Here is a 13,604-nt window from a genome sequence, read left to right on the forward strand (position 1 = left end):
AGTAGGACAACTCGCTAGTGGGAGGAATAAAAAATATGATATTTTGTACCGTCATCGCGACAGAAAGTGAAGAGTCTGTTTATTAATGAAGTCCCAATGTAAGCCGAGATTAGCGGCGGCGAAGAAGGTAAGAACTGCTCGCTGCGTCTTAGGAAATGGCAATTTGCGTAGTGCACTTCCTCATGGATAACGTTCCATCAGGCCAGCCAAACAGCTAGGCAATCCTTGTGGCTGAAGGCGCCAGCGGAATTTAAGGAGCAACGATCAACTCGCCCTCTACGTTTGTAAGGTGAAAAGAACGCTAGCTGAATCCTTGCCAATGTTATGCGTAGATGCCTTGTTCCACTCGTACCTCTTGGAGAAACAACCTGATGTATCTATATTTCCCTTTTGCGGCTGTCCTTGTTTGTGTAATCATCAGCCTTGACTGCGCGCAGTGCAGGACAAATGCCTGTCGCATATCTCTGGAATTAACCCTTTCCTGCGTCAGCTGCAGTCACCTTATCGATGCTAACCCCTTGATCTCGCATTTCATATCAATGGCTCTGTAGCATGGTATCAAAATGGCAGAATCATGGACGTTTCGCAAACAATTAGTGGTAAACATTCTAATAGGTGACCGCTTCCTTCATGTCGCTGTGTGAAGCAAATACTGATTTTTCGTTAAGCGAATTTTGAAGCACTACCTTCGCGTAGCAGGAATGCAACTCAATATAAACCAATTTTCCTGACGGTAGATTTCCTTAGCAGTACTGAAGCTACTCTCATTTTCTGTTAGCTTGCAAGGATGGCTGCAAGAAATAAGCGAAAGGATGCATGAATACAATGCAATTCCACCAAAGAAGCGCCCATAGCTTTCTAATTCACATTTAATTGGTTATTATAGCATTTGCAACCAGAGTTTTTTCGTTGTCATAAATAGTTCTCCAAAGAAATAATCATAAGTGCCGCCTTCACCCTACATGCTCATCCGAGTGGCGTAGGGATTATTGAGACCGTTCTGGAAGTTCACCTTGCCACACTGCGTAGAAGAAATCGAGTTCGTATAAGAAGCAGCCAAAATATAATCGCTTTCCTTAAAACGATACGCCTTTGTACCTAGCCATTTATCGAATCCCATCACAGTTTTGCTGGTACCTTTTTTTGTTGTATAAAAAAAAATGTTCCAGCTGATTGTAGACGGGTCGGTTTTCTAAAACAGCGAGAAGCTCTGGCTAAAAAGCCACAACCGAGGTGAAGTGGAAAATCCTCGAAGAAAAGCCAGATTAGAAGCAAAAAAACTACAACCGAAGAAACTCACAAATTCAAAACCTAGCATTTTAAAGTGAAAGGTTTACCGGCCTAGTCAAGCCAATGCCACCGGCGCAGTAATTTGAACCTCAACTGAAGGAGCGGTAGAGATGTGACATATCTCCTCTCATTCCCTTCTTCATCCCTTCTCATACAGCGCAGTTCGGGTGTCCGTCAATACGTGAGTGTTCATGCGCCATTTCCTATCCTGAAAAACCAAACCAAGCAAAACAAGTGGGCCGCAGGAGTTCACTGGGTTCATTGGCATTGGCGTTGACAACAATATCCCTACCTCACCCCCCCCCCCCCCAACCTTACCCCAGAGGACTTTGAGGCGGCCCTGTTCTGCTGCCGCGACCTCCCGACCCACCAGGCCATTGTCCAGCGTACCCGAGCTGCGTAGAGTAAAACGGAGTCCGCGAATAGGGACCCCAGCTAGTGTTCTGAGGGGGGTGGCCCGCTAGGGGTCACCTCCCAAACATACGACCTCTCCGTACATATAACACATGCTTTTCACCACCACGACCAACTGCACAGTGGCGAGCCGAAGCCCCCGTGTTCCAGGCGGGGGCGCGATTCGAATGCCATGCATGAAGGCCACTGGCTTGGCTAGGGTGCCTGGATGTCCGCCATTGAGGCACCCTAGGCTTGGCGGTTGTGCTGCTCCCGGGTTCTGTCATGTGGCGGAAATTGGTGAACACTCCAGCACTGATGTCCTTGCGCGGGTAGGTTACGCGAAGGCTTGCGCCCGACCCTGGTGAATACGGCAGTGGTGATGACAGCAGCGATGGCTAGACGAACCCTTCCCAGACTTCGGGAACGCGCAGATAAGGACCAGCTATTCTTAGGTGTCACATGTGTGACGCGGGCGTGTGTCGGATGATGATTTGCGGCCATCTCTGATGGAAAGAAGCAATATTGCCGGAGGGGCAGGTGGTCCCGGGGCGGTGCTTAATTTCGGACCCTATTGGTGGACGTTGTGTTTGAAGGGTATTTAACCGCGTAGCATGTAAGGAAGGGAGGAACCTTTCATTCGGATGATGATGTGAATGAATAAATTTCAGCCTGAACACGATACCTGTCTGGGAAACTTCTTCCACGTGCCGCCAGACAGAAAGAACGTATGGAGAAATATAACTTTGGTGTTATTTCGTAGTACGCTTTGGGGACGGCATACGTGGAGCATTCACAGTAATGTGTTTCGGCTGCAGGTGGATGGCGACGGAGGTAAAGGTGGTGGACGATGGGTGAAGATGCATTTGTTACCAATCAGTGCTGGGATGTGCACCCACCGGAGTGTGCTTCAAGGGTGGAGGCTGCGCACGCACATACACAGTAATTTTCACGAAAGGAGGTTGTACTGCGAATAAAGTAAGAAAACAAATACCACACACAAACCCCGATTGGGATTCGAACCGGTGAAGGCGCAGCTGAGAAGCTTCGTTCAACTATGCCTTAGGGTATTCAGACACCTCTGAATTTTTGTCATGGTATTTATTCAATACGGTTATGTACAGAAAGGATATACAGGGTGTCCAGGCTAACTTTAGCCAAGGACCAAAAAAAATACTTGAGGTGGGCAAGGGAAACCACTTACATACACATACCAACCGTCATGCGCATCTTAGGTAGTTTTTTTGTTTTCCAATTAAATAATTAACAATTAGGGTAATTTTTCTAAACGTGTAAATATTGACTTTAGACAGCAAATGTGAATACCAAAGTCGGAGAGCACTTTCAGAAAATCAGGTTCTATTTATTTGCGATAAAGAAAGCGTCACATGTATCGTTTTTCCGAGCTCCAAAGAAAGTCCGCGAAATAAAAAAAGTCACGTGACTAGTGCGTTCGCGCGCCACGATTTTGCTGCTCTCAACCGTGGCTTGAGTGAACGAAATCGGCTGCTGGCAAGGCGCGACGGCCTCACTGCTCCGGCAGGGCGATATGTCTACGGCGGTTGCGGCGCAACTTCCGCCGCAAACTGCCTCGCGTGGGCGTCACGTGATTTCGTACAATACGCGATTTCTTGCGATACATGTGATTTCTCGTACAATACATGACTTTCAATAAGTATATGAGCGTCGCCACCAAGAAGTTGCTGCAAAATTTGCGCACGTGCAAACAGGCAGATCCTAATCCACCCAAGCCTGCGTTTGTTGGCTTAGAGAGATTTGGTTATATCAGTGAGACCTTTTTGTGAAACTAATGCCGGGAAAACTACAGGTACTGTAAGGCACCGGAGGGTCGATTAATGCCACCAATATGACTTTGCCTTGTGCCGCACTTATTTTAAAAAATTACAAGAGTCCCCCCCCCCCCCCCCCCCCTCTCGCATAACAATTCAGTTAAATGCAAAGCCTCGAGCTCACTTTCTGTGAATACGGAGAAGGACGGCGTAATCTTCTTCATTTCACATTGTGCTAGTCAGAAGCAGCCAATAGCTATGGTTCTGATGATACGGAGAAATGAGGGCTCCAGAGTAATACGAACGAAGCCGATAGCATGCAGCTCTGTCGAACAGGTCATGTAAGTGAAACAGGTTACGCTCTTACTTTACGATCAGCCTTGTAGTGAACTAGTGAACACCACAAATTAAATAAATAAATTTAAAAAAAAATCCCCTGTGCCCCTTGGTTTCTGTGGCTGTTGGCTTCTGTCATATTTGTACCCTAGTGCTATGTCCCCAAGCTAGACGTCACCAATTCTTCACGCTTCAGTACTGTAATAAGACAATCATGGCGCACTCCATCAGAGGCTTTAACTAGGTAAATCTCAACAATAGCAAATTGTCCAGCCTCATCTGACACTCTCTCCGACACTGAAAGTGCAATACGTGTTGTTTTCAGATATTACGGGCTCGAATGCCTGATGCTTGATGAGAGAAAAAGAAAGGAGATTGAGAAATGTGAAATGTCTCATAATTCACATTACATAATACTAATAACGCCCCCCCCTCCCCCCCCCCCCCCCGCAAGGGCAGTACACTGCGACAGTTTTAAACCGGTTTTCATGTGTTCATTTCTGAAATACTACAGTGTGTTCGGCATTGAAAATAGGAGAAAAAAGCTTACATCCAGAGCTGGAAACTTCCAACGAGGGAAGTGTTAGCCAAGGCGAAGTCTTTTTTAGAGCTCAGCGGTTAGGCCTTCCGGATCAGATGATATTGTAGCGTGCAACGCCAAAAAGAACACCCGCGCAGAGACGAAAAACCTGCGGCGGTCACCCAGTGGTTCGAGCGCGCGCGAGAGAGCCAACTAACTTCTTCCTCTTCTAGCGCATGCACTACTTCTGTCTCTTCTTCGAATGCATGTATCACTGCCCCCCGCTTCTGCAGCATCGACACGATGCGGCTAGGAGAGAAAAGTCAGCGAAAGGGTAGAAAACAGCTGCAGTGGACCGCAGTTCAGTCAGGTAGCCGGTCGTGGTAAGGCTTCATGCGAACAACGTGTACGACTTCAGTTCGGTGCGACCGGCGCGATGAACAAGCTGTCGGGGCGGGAGCAACTGCATAAGTCACATCACTGATGCGGCGCACTACTTCGTAAGGGCCGAAGTATCGGCGCAGCAGCTTTTCAGAGAGCCCGCGGCGACGAACAGGTATCCAAATCCACACAAGGTCGCCGGGAGCATAATTGACGAAACGGCGTCCACAGTTGTACTTAGTGGCGGCAGCCTCCTGTTGACGGTGGATGCGCAGGCGGGCCAGTTGACGCGCTTCCTCAGCACGCTGAACGAAGGTATCTACGTCGATGTCAGCGTCAGAGTCGCAGTAAGGGTCGACGGGCAACATAGCATCCAACGGAGTGGTCACCTGGCGACCGAAGACAAGCTGAAAGGGGGTCAGTCGGGTTGTTTCCTGCAGGGCGGTGTTGTACGCAAACGTTACGTACGGCAGAATGGCGTCCCATGTTCGATGCTCGACGTCAACGTACATTGATAGCATGTCGGCTAGTGTGCGGTTGAGTCGCTCTACCAACCCGTTTGTCTGCGGGTGATACGCCGTAGCACGTCGGTGGCTCGTGTGCGTCAGAGTCATCACGGACTGGGTTAAGCGGGCCGTGAAAGCAGTTCCCCGGTCAGTAACAACAACGGCGGGTGCTCCATGACGCAAGACAATGTTGTGGACGAAGAACTGCGCCACTTCAGCAGCAGTGCCTTTGGCAAGAGACGTGGTCTCAGCGTACCGTGTGAGGTAGTCAGTCGCAACGACTATCCAACGCTTTCCAGACGAAGACTTCGGAAATGGGCCAAGGAGGTCCATGCCCACTTGATGGAAAGGGGTCTTCGGTGGATCGACGGGGTGAAGAAATCCGGCCGGTTTCAATGGAGGAGTCTTCCGACGTTGGCATTCACGGCATGTTTTGACGTAGGCCCGCACCGATGGGAGTAACCTGGGCCAATAATACTTTTGTCTAATCCGCGCGAGTGTACGGCTGACTCCAAGGTGGCCGGCGGATGGTGCATCATGACAGGCACTCAAGATCTCAGACCGCAGCTGTGATGGTTCGACAAGTAGGAACACTTCTTCGCTGCTGGCAAAGTTGCGCTTGTAGAGAACACCAGACCGTAAAGTGAAGGTGTGAAGCCCTCGAAGAAAAACACGCGGAATGGGAGCTTCACTGCCTTCGAGGTAATCGATGAGTGGCGCCAACTCCGTGTCCGCCCTCTGAAGCTGCGCCATTTGGGTGGTACTAACAGAGCCCAGGAAAGGAAAATCATCGGTGGTTTCTTCGGTATTGATTGGGATAGGCGCGCGCGACAGACAATCCGCATCCTGATGCTTGCGGCCAGACTTGTAAACTACTGTCAAGTCGTATTCTTGCAAGCGTAAGCTCCATCTAGCCAAGCGTCCTGAGGGGTCTTTGAGGCTCGCCAGCCAGCATAAGGAGTGGTGGTCGCTTACCACACGGAAGGGTCGTCCGTAGAGGTACGGTCGGAACTTGCAGATGGCCCATATCACTGCAAGACATTCTTTCTCCGTCGTAGAATAATTGGTCTCGGAGCGCGTAAGTGTCCGACTAGCATAACTGATGACCCGTTCTTCACCGTCTTGCCACTGGATCAGTACTGCACCAAGGCCAACATTGCTGGCGTCAGTGTGGATGTCCGTGGCAGCATGCTCGTCGAAATGGCCGAGTATCGGAGTGCTTTGCAGACGGCTGCGAAGCTCGACAAATGCAGCCTCTTCGTCGGTCCCTCACAGGAAGGGCGTGTCGTCACGGGTCAGTGCGTTCAGCGGTTCCGCGATTTTCGAGAAATCTTGAATAAAGCGCCTATAATAGGAGCACAGGCCTAAAAACCGGCGAACGGCCTTCTTGTCAGTTGGGCGTGGAAAACCTGAGACGGCAGCAGTCTTGTCAGGGTCCGGGCGAACACCTTGTGCGCTGACAACGTGACCAAGAAAGCGAAGTTCCTCAAAGCCAAAATGGCATTTCTCGGCTTTGATGGTGAGTTGCGCGGATTTGAGCGCTTGTAGCACAATGCGCAACCGCTCCAAGTGTTGGTCAAAGGTGGGCGAAAATATAACGACATCGTCCAGGTACACCAGGCAGGACTGCCATTTCAAGCCGGAGAGGACAGTGTCCATCATGCGTTGGAAAGTGGCCGGTGCTGAGCACAGACCAAATGGGAGCACTTTAAACTCATAGAGGCCGTCAGGCGTCACGAAAGCCGTCTTCTCCCGGTCTCTCTCGTCCACTTCCATTTGCCAGTACCCGCTTTTAAGATCCAATGACGAGAAGTATCTGGCGTTCCGCAATCGGTCGAGCGCGTCATCTATCCTGGGCAGCGGGTAAACGTCCTTTTTGGTCACGCTGTTAAGTTTCCTGTAGTCCACGCAGAAACGCAGAGTATCGTCCTTCTTTTTGACAAGAACCACAGGCGATGCCCACGGACTGGTGGACGGCTGAATGACATCGTCTGCAAGCATCTCGGCAACCTGATTCTGAATGGCTTCTCTCTCCACCGGGGAAACACGATATGGGCGCTGGCAGACGGGTCGCGTAGTCTCGTCAGTGATGATACGATGCTTGGCGAGTGGAGTTCGGCCGACCTTCGAGCACGTAGCGAAACAGTCCGCAAATTCTGCCAAGAGGGCCGACAGAAGATCCCTCTGAACCGACGGCAAGGCAGGATTTATTCTGACTGACTGAAGAACGTGATGTGGGCCAGCATACTCCGGAGAGGGTCCTCCCACGGTGCACAAACCTGGAACCTCAGCAACGTCGTGGAGGAAGGCAATAGCCATGCCTTTGGCCAGGTGCTGATATTCGTTGGCAAAGTTAGTCAGGAGGACGTGGGTGCGGCCGTCACGTAGTTGGACGAGACCTCTTGCAACGGCAAGTCCCCGCTTAAGCAGCAGTGGACTATGGCTGTCCGCTAGGCCCTCGTAGTCATGAAAGAGGTCGTTCCGCACGAGCACCAGAACAATGCACCGCGGCGGCACCGTGACGTCGTTCTCGACAATGCGCAGAGCGTTGCTGCAGGGATCGCGGGAGTCAAAGCGCGCCACGGCCTGTTTGGTCGAGAACGTGACACGTGCCTCCTGAAAGTCAATCACAGCGCCGTTCGACTGCAGGAAGTCGATCCCCAGAATCAAGTCTCTGGAACACTCGGGGAGTACGACAAATTCACCAACGTACGTAAAACCACTAATCCCAACTCTAGCCGTGCACTTGCCCACAGGGGAAATTAGGTGGCCACCAGCGGTGCGAATGGGGGTCCCCGTCCACGGTGTCAGAACCTTCTTAAGTTCTCCAGCGAAGGCACGGCTCATAACAGAGTAATCAGCACCGGTATCGAGCAGCGCGGTAATGTCAGTGCCATCAATTGTCACACGCAAATCGGATGCAGCGTATCTGATACTGTCGCTGCCTATCTCTGTCCGGGTATCGTCGGCTCGAGGGTTCCGCGATGGAGGATCTTGACACGTCCCGACGTCAGCGGCCTTGCCTCCAGAGGTCGCTGGTGTTAGTTTTCCCGACGCGGACTCGGCGAGCGACGGCCAGCAGAGCTACTCTGGCGGCCAGAGCTGGAAGAGCGATAACGGAGAGGCGAAGGGGAACGGGACTCGCGCCTTCCAGAGTAGGCAGGGTTCTGGCGTGCCCAGAGATGCTGTGCAATCTCATGCGGTCGTTCGCCGTTCTGAGGGCAGGGTGCGTCGGGATGGAAACCGCGAAGGCCCACTTGGCGGTACGGACAGGCGCGGTAGAGGTGACCAGGCTCCCCACAGTGGTAGCAAAGAGGCCTGCGGTCCGGTGTACGCCACAACTCCGACTTGCGAGGGCGTGGCCCAGCTGTAGCAGATGCGGTTGCAGAATACGTGGCGATGTTACTCACGGAGGTCGACGGGGTCACACCGTAGCCAGGCACGCTTGCGTGACATGTGCCGATGTTGCTCACGCCATGCGTTGGGGCAATGGGACCGTAGCCTGTCGTGCGACGTACAACAGATGCGTACGTGGGTCGGTCATCGAACCGGGATGGCGCTTCGGGGACAGGAGGTGCCTGCGCAGCCTGTCGCACCTCGTCCCTGACAACTTCGGACAGCGCTGCCAGCGGCGCAGGTGCAACCTGAGGCAGATGGATCCGTTGCAGTTCCTCCCGGACAACGGAGCGAATTAGTTCACGCAAGGTGTCTGCACTGCCGCCGAGACACGACGAAAAGCCTTCGGGCACCATGCAGTTGATGTCCCGGTTGTACTGGCGGGCCCGTTGTTGCAGCGTCGTCTCCATCGTGGTCGCCTCGGTTAGAAATTCCGCCACCGTGCGGGGTGGGCTGCGCACGAGGCCCGCGAACAGCTCCTGCTTAACCCCACGCATGAGATGGCGCAGCTTCTTCTCCTCTGTCATGTTGGGGTCGGCGCGCTTGAAAAGACGGGCCATGTCTTCGGTGTACATGCGCACGCTTTCGTTCGTGCGCTGATTTCGGGAGTGCAGCGTAGCTTCAGCCTTCTCCCGGCGGTCAGCGTTGGGGAACGTAGCCAGGAGACTCCGGCAAAACGTCTCCCAGGTGGGAAGTGTAGCCTCGTGGTTTTCAAACCACGTCCGAGCAGACTCTTCCAGGGCAAAGTAGACGTTATTCAGCTTGCGCTCGTCGCACCAGCCGTTGTAGCGTGCGACCCGCTCGAACGTCTCCAGCCAGTCCTCAGCGTCTTCGAACACGTCACCGTGAAAAGATGGCGGTGTTCGCGGTGGGTGGCAAAGGATCGGCGCCAGGGGCCTGGTGTCAGCGGCCATGGCAGTTGGACTCGACGGTAGAGGCTGGATCGGCGGCTGGGTCCTGGTGTCAGTGGCCATGTCAGTTGGACTCGGCGGTCGAGGCTGCGTCGTCCTTGTTGGCGGGGGAAGGGGCCCAAATTCAGGCGACTCTCCGCGGAGACGGCGGCTGGGTCGCTGGTGAACCGGTGTGAGGTCCGTAGTGACGCTGTACGGAGTTTGCAGGTCGGGAAGCGTACCCAGCACTGCTCCACCAAACTGTAGCGTGCAACGCCAAAAAAAACACCCGCGCAGAGACGAAAAACCTGCGGCGGTCACCCAGTGGTTCGAGCGCGCGCGAGAGAGCCAACTAACTTCTTCCTCTTCTAGCGCATGCACTACTTCTGTCTCTTCTTCGAATGCATGTATCAATATGTGATCCTGCAGAGCGGCAATGGACGATTTCACCTCGTCTAAAGTAATAGCCACACTATTCACTGCACGCTGCTGAACTTGCAGTCGTGAAAACGCTTCATAGAACCGGATGAAACCTGACTCTCAATTCTGGTTTCTACCAGTCCCAAAAATCTGCAGGCAATAATCAAAGAAAGCAACTTGTATACGATGGGCAACGATGCAACAATTACTTCCGTATTCATTCCCAATACCTTATTGGAAACAGCTGCCGGTCTTTGATCACTAAGTGCCCTGCGATATAGTTGCTCAATAGCGAACCTACGAGTTCGAAGCCTAATTATGCTACCCTGATATTTTTGTGGAGAATAGTTGTAACTGTGCATCATTATTGTTAATATCTTCAAGTTTTGCCTCTCATATAATCCCCCCCACACACACGCACACACACACGCACACAGCTAATTCAGGATACGCCCCAGGTCGGGAAGGTGAAGGTGCTTCAGAAATAGTCTGGGAGATAGTCATTTCCCCACGTGTGATTGAGGCAGCCATTAATAGCCCATTGAAAAATTTCACCAGAGAGGAGATAATTATTTACTTTCAGAGGCATCACCGAGGTTGGGGAAAATGCTAACTGTACTTTCCTGTCAAACCACACACCATGCAGTGATTGCTGTAAAATATGAATCGTACCGAATAGCCACCCACACTAGGTAACCAGTGAGCAGAAACACAGTGGTGTCCAGCCGTTCATTCGAAGAACACTGTACGTGTGTGAAATGTATAGTAACGCTTTTTTTCGACCAAAGTCCGCAAGGATTTATTAAAAAACCAAATCACTGAGAAGCGCACAAGTACATTCATAACGGGTGCGATGCAGTCATCGGTCCTGTGGGCTGCAATAAAAAATTTCCCCAGCAATAGTGTTTAGGCGTCCGTGCGCACGAGGTCAGCCACTGATAGGAGAACCTCACGCTCTTCGTTCAACTGGCGTATAGCCCTTGCTTCTTGGTTTGTTGTGCCCTTGAGAATATAGCACCACCTAAATGCCAAAATGTTGTCGTGTTCCCATTTCCTCCCTTTGATCCGCTGCTTCACATGCGCGGCTGCAGGTGCCAGCGCCAGAGGTAAGAGAGTAAACTGGCTGACTCATAACCGAGACTGCATCATTTTGTATGTGCTGACTATGGCACTTTCTTCCTGAAAGAGCAGGTGCTGTTGCCTTCAGCACTGATCCGAAGGAGGGCGCAAATTTTTGATCAGCATCTTCAGCATTGATCTTGAGACATCTAAGGATCTCTCAACGACACAGAAGCAAAGATGAAGGGCAAGACATTTCTTGCGGCACTGCAGTAAAAGATTTAATCTCGAGCTATCGCCTTGGAGAAGTGTCGTTGGCTCGTCGTTGCTTGATGAGAGTGCGGTTTCGGTAGCGGTCGACTCGTGTCCACAACTTGTGCTGAATTGCCACCGCGCATTGTCTGCACGTGTACCATCTTCAATGTCCCTCATCCACCGTGTCTGTTAAGTTGTACCCTCATCAACAAGCGAGAGTGCATTTTTTCTGCAAAGCTCTTGCTTTGGAATAGGGTGACCTCAAAGGGGTAGAGAAAGAATTGAAAAAGAAGCGTACAAATTCCAGTTATGAAATTAAGGAGCGGGTGTTTCAACATCAGAATATAGACTAAAGCACATCGTCTTCGCTCTTTTCCTGGAAGCGCCAGGACAAGAAATGATTTTGTACCGCTAGCAAATTTCGATCACATTTCTTGATTTAAGCACCGCAAAAACAAAATCTTCCCCGGTCACATTACCCGTAAGTGAAATGATATCAGTCTTCTGAGACGTTTTGTGTTCTACCGGCATAGATTTCGTTGATCAATGCAACGTGTTCCCAGATGATTTTTCTTTACAAAAATTGTGGAGACGAAAAAGAAGAGTGCACGGGCGTACATGTTGGCAACATGCAGGTGCCCACACAGTCGGTGATTGCCACCTTTACCGGCACGTCTTGCCCCAGTGAAATAAAGGCCTGGCCTCTAATTTTCCGGGTCGACCAGCTATCATCTAGGCCTCTGCAGTGCACCAACTGCTGGCGCTATGGCCAGAGCGCCGGCGGTTGCAAATCCACCTTGCGCTGTTCCTGTGGAGAGAGTCATGACACGAGCACTTGCTCTGAGCAGAACGAGAAGTGCTGCCTTTGCGGTGGCGCCCACGCTGCTAATTCCTCCGACTGACCCTCTCGTGCGCAGGAGATTCAGATCTTGGAGCTTATACACAGGAAACGTTGTTCGCGCCGAGATGCTATACTGGAGATTAAGGAACGGGCCTACGGGCATGCAGGTGTGACCGCTCGTCAGGGAGTGATATTAGATTCGTCGCTGACTCAGGCAATTGCGTCTGCGGTGGAGGCGTCTATGACTAAAATGGTAGAGAGAATTGCTGCAAGTGTTTCCAAATGCCTCTCCAACGTCCTTGCTTCCCAGCTTACTAATGATGTGCAGGCCAGTTTGCCTTCTCTATCGAATGTAATTACCCCTGCTTTTGTCCGTTCTTCACTATCTGCAACATCTCAGCCCCAGCAACAAACTTCTGCCCCTAACTCTGTACTTGCTTCGGGTAATTCCAGTGACGCTGGAATTATCTATGACCCCGAGATGATGGAGTCTGATGCGCGGGTCCTCAAGCGCAGCGGGTCCCCGATAGCTCCTTCATCTACTTCTCCGCGTTCACAGTCCAAAAGATAGAAGCAGCTTGGCACTATGCCGAAGGACACCATTTTAGAGCAGGCAGTTACTGCTGCTCTGCTTTAGAAACCATAGCGTCGTTGCGAGTTCTACAGTGGAACTGTCGCTCTATTCTTACAGCTTCAACAGATTTACACTGTATTTCTTCCCAGCTTAATCCGGATGTCATAATTCTTCAAGAAACGTGGCTTTCAGCTGACGAACATTTTCACTTTAAAAACTATCGTTCATTTTGTCTAGATCGCCAGTCACGAGGAGGGGGTTTGCTAAAGTTAGTTTCTTCAAAACTTGGCCACAAGGCTAAGGTATCTTTTCAGCAGATGTCCCCTGAATGTGAGATTTTGGCATTAGAATTTGTTCTTTCTGGATGCTCCCCATTTTCCTTAATAAATTCAGGTGGCACTTTGACTGTCTAAAGTGGGTAGAGGCGGAAGCGTTTTCCGCACCACCTTCGCTGTTTCTGTGGCACTGGTGGCGTCACATATAATTGAGTAGTAATTACTAAGCGATGACAAATCACTAATTAATGGTTAATTACTGATTAATGCCTGAATACTAATTAACTGCTAATTAATGACGCTTAAGCTTCGCCTTTAGGAGTGGAACGCGACAGCGCGTTGTAGCGCTGCCAGGGAGTCCACGGAACGCCACCACCCGTTCAGCGCGATGCCTTGCCCTTTGAACGCAACGCTTTTTGAGGAAAGGAAATTACGCAGTAACTGTCTCACAAATTCAGGGGGGCCCTTTCTTGACCTAAAGTGTGGTCACTGATGTGTGGTTAAGATGTTAAGCTTCGCCCCTAAGAGTGGAACGCGACAGCGTCTTGCAACGCTGCCAAGGAGTCCATAGAACGCCATCGCCCATTCGGTTCTACGCCTCGCTCGTCGGTAAATTGGTTTTTGAGGAAAGGAAATGTATCTGTCCCTCATTTGTCGGTGGACACCCAAACCTCGCCG

This window comes from Amblyomma mixtum, chromosome 3, assembly GCF_055824585.1.
Source record: "Amblyomma mixtum isolate Tamu chromosome 3, ASM5582458v1, whole genome shotgun sequence".
Taxonomy (NCBI): Eukaryota; Metazoa; Arthropoda; class Arachnida; order Ixodida; family Ixodidae; genus Amblyomma; species Amblyomma mixtum.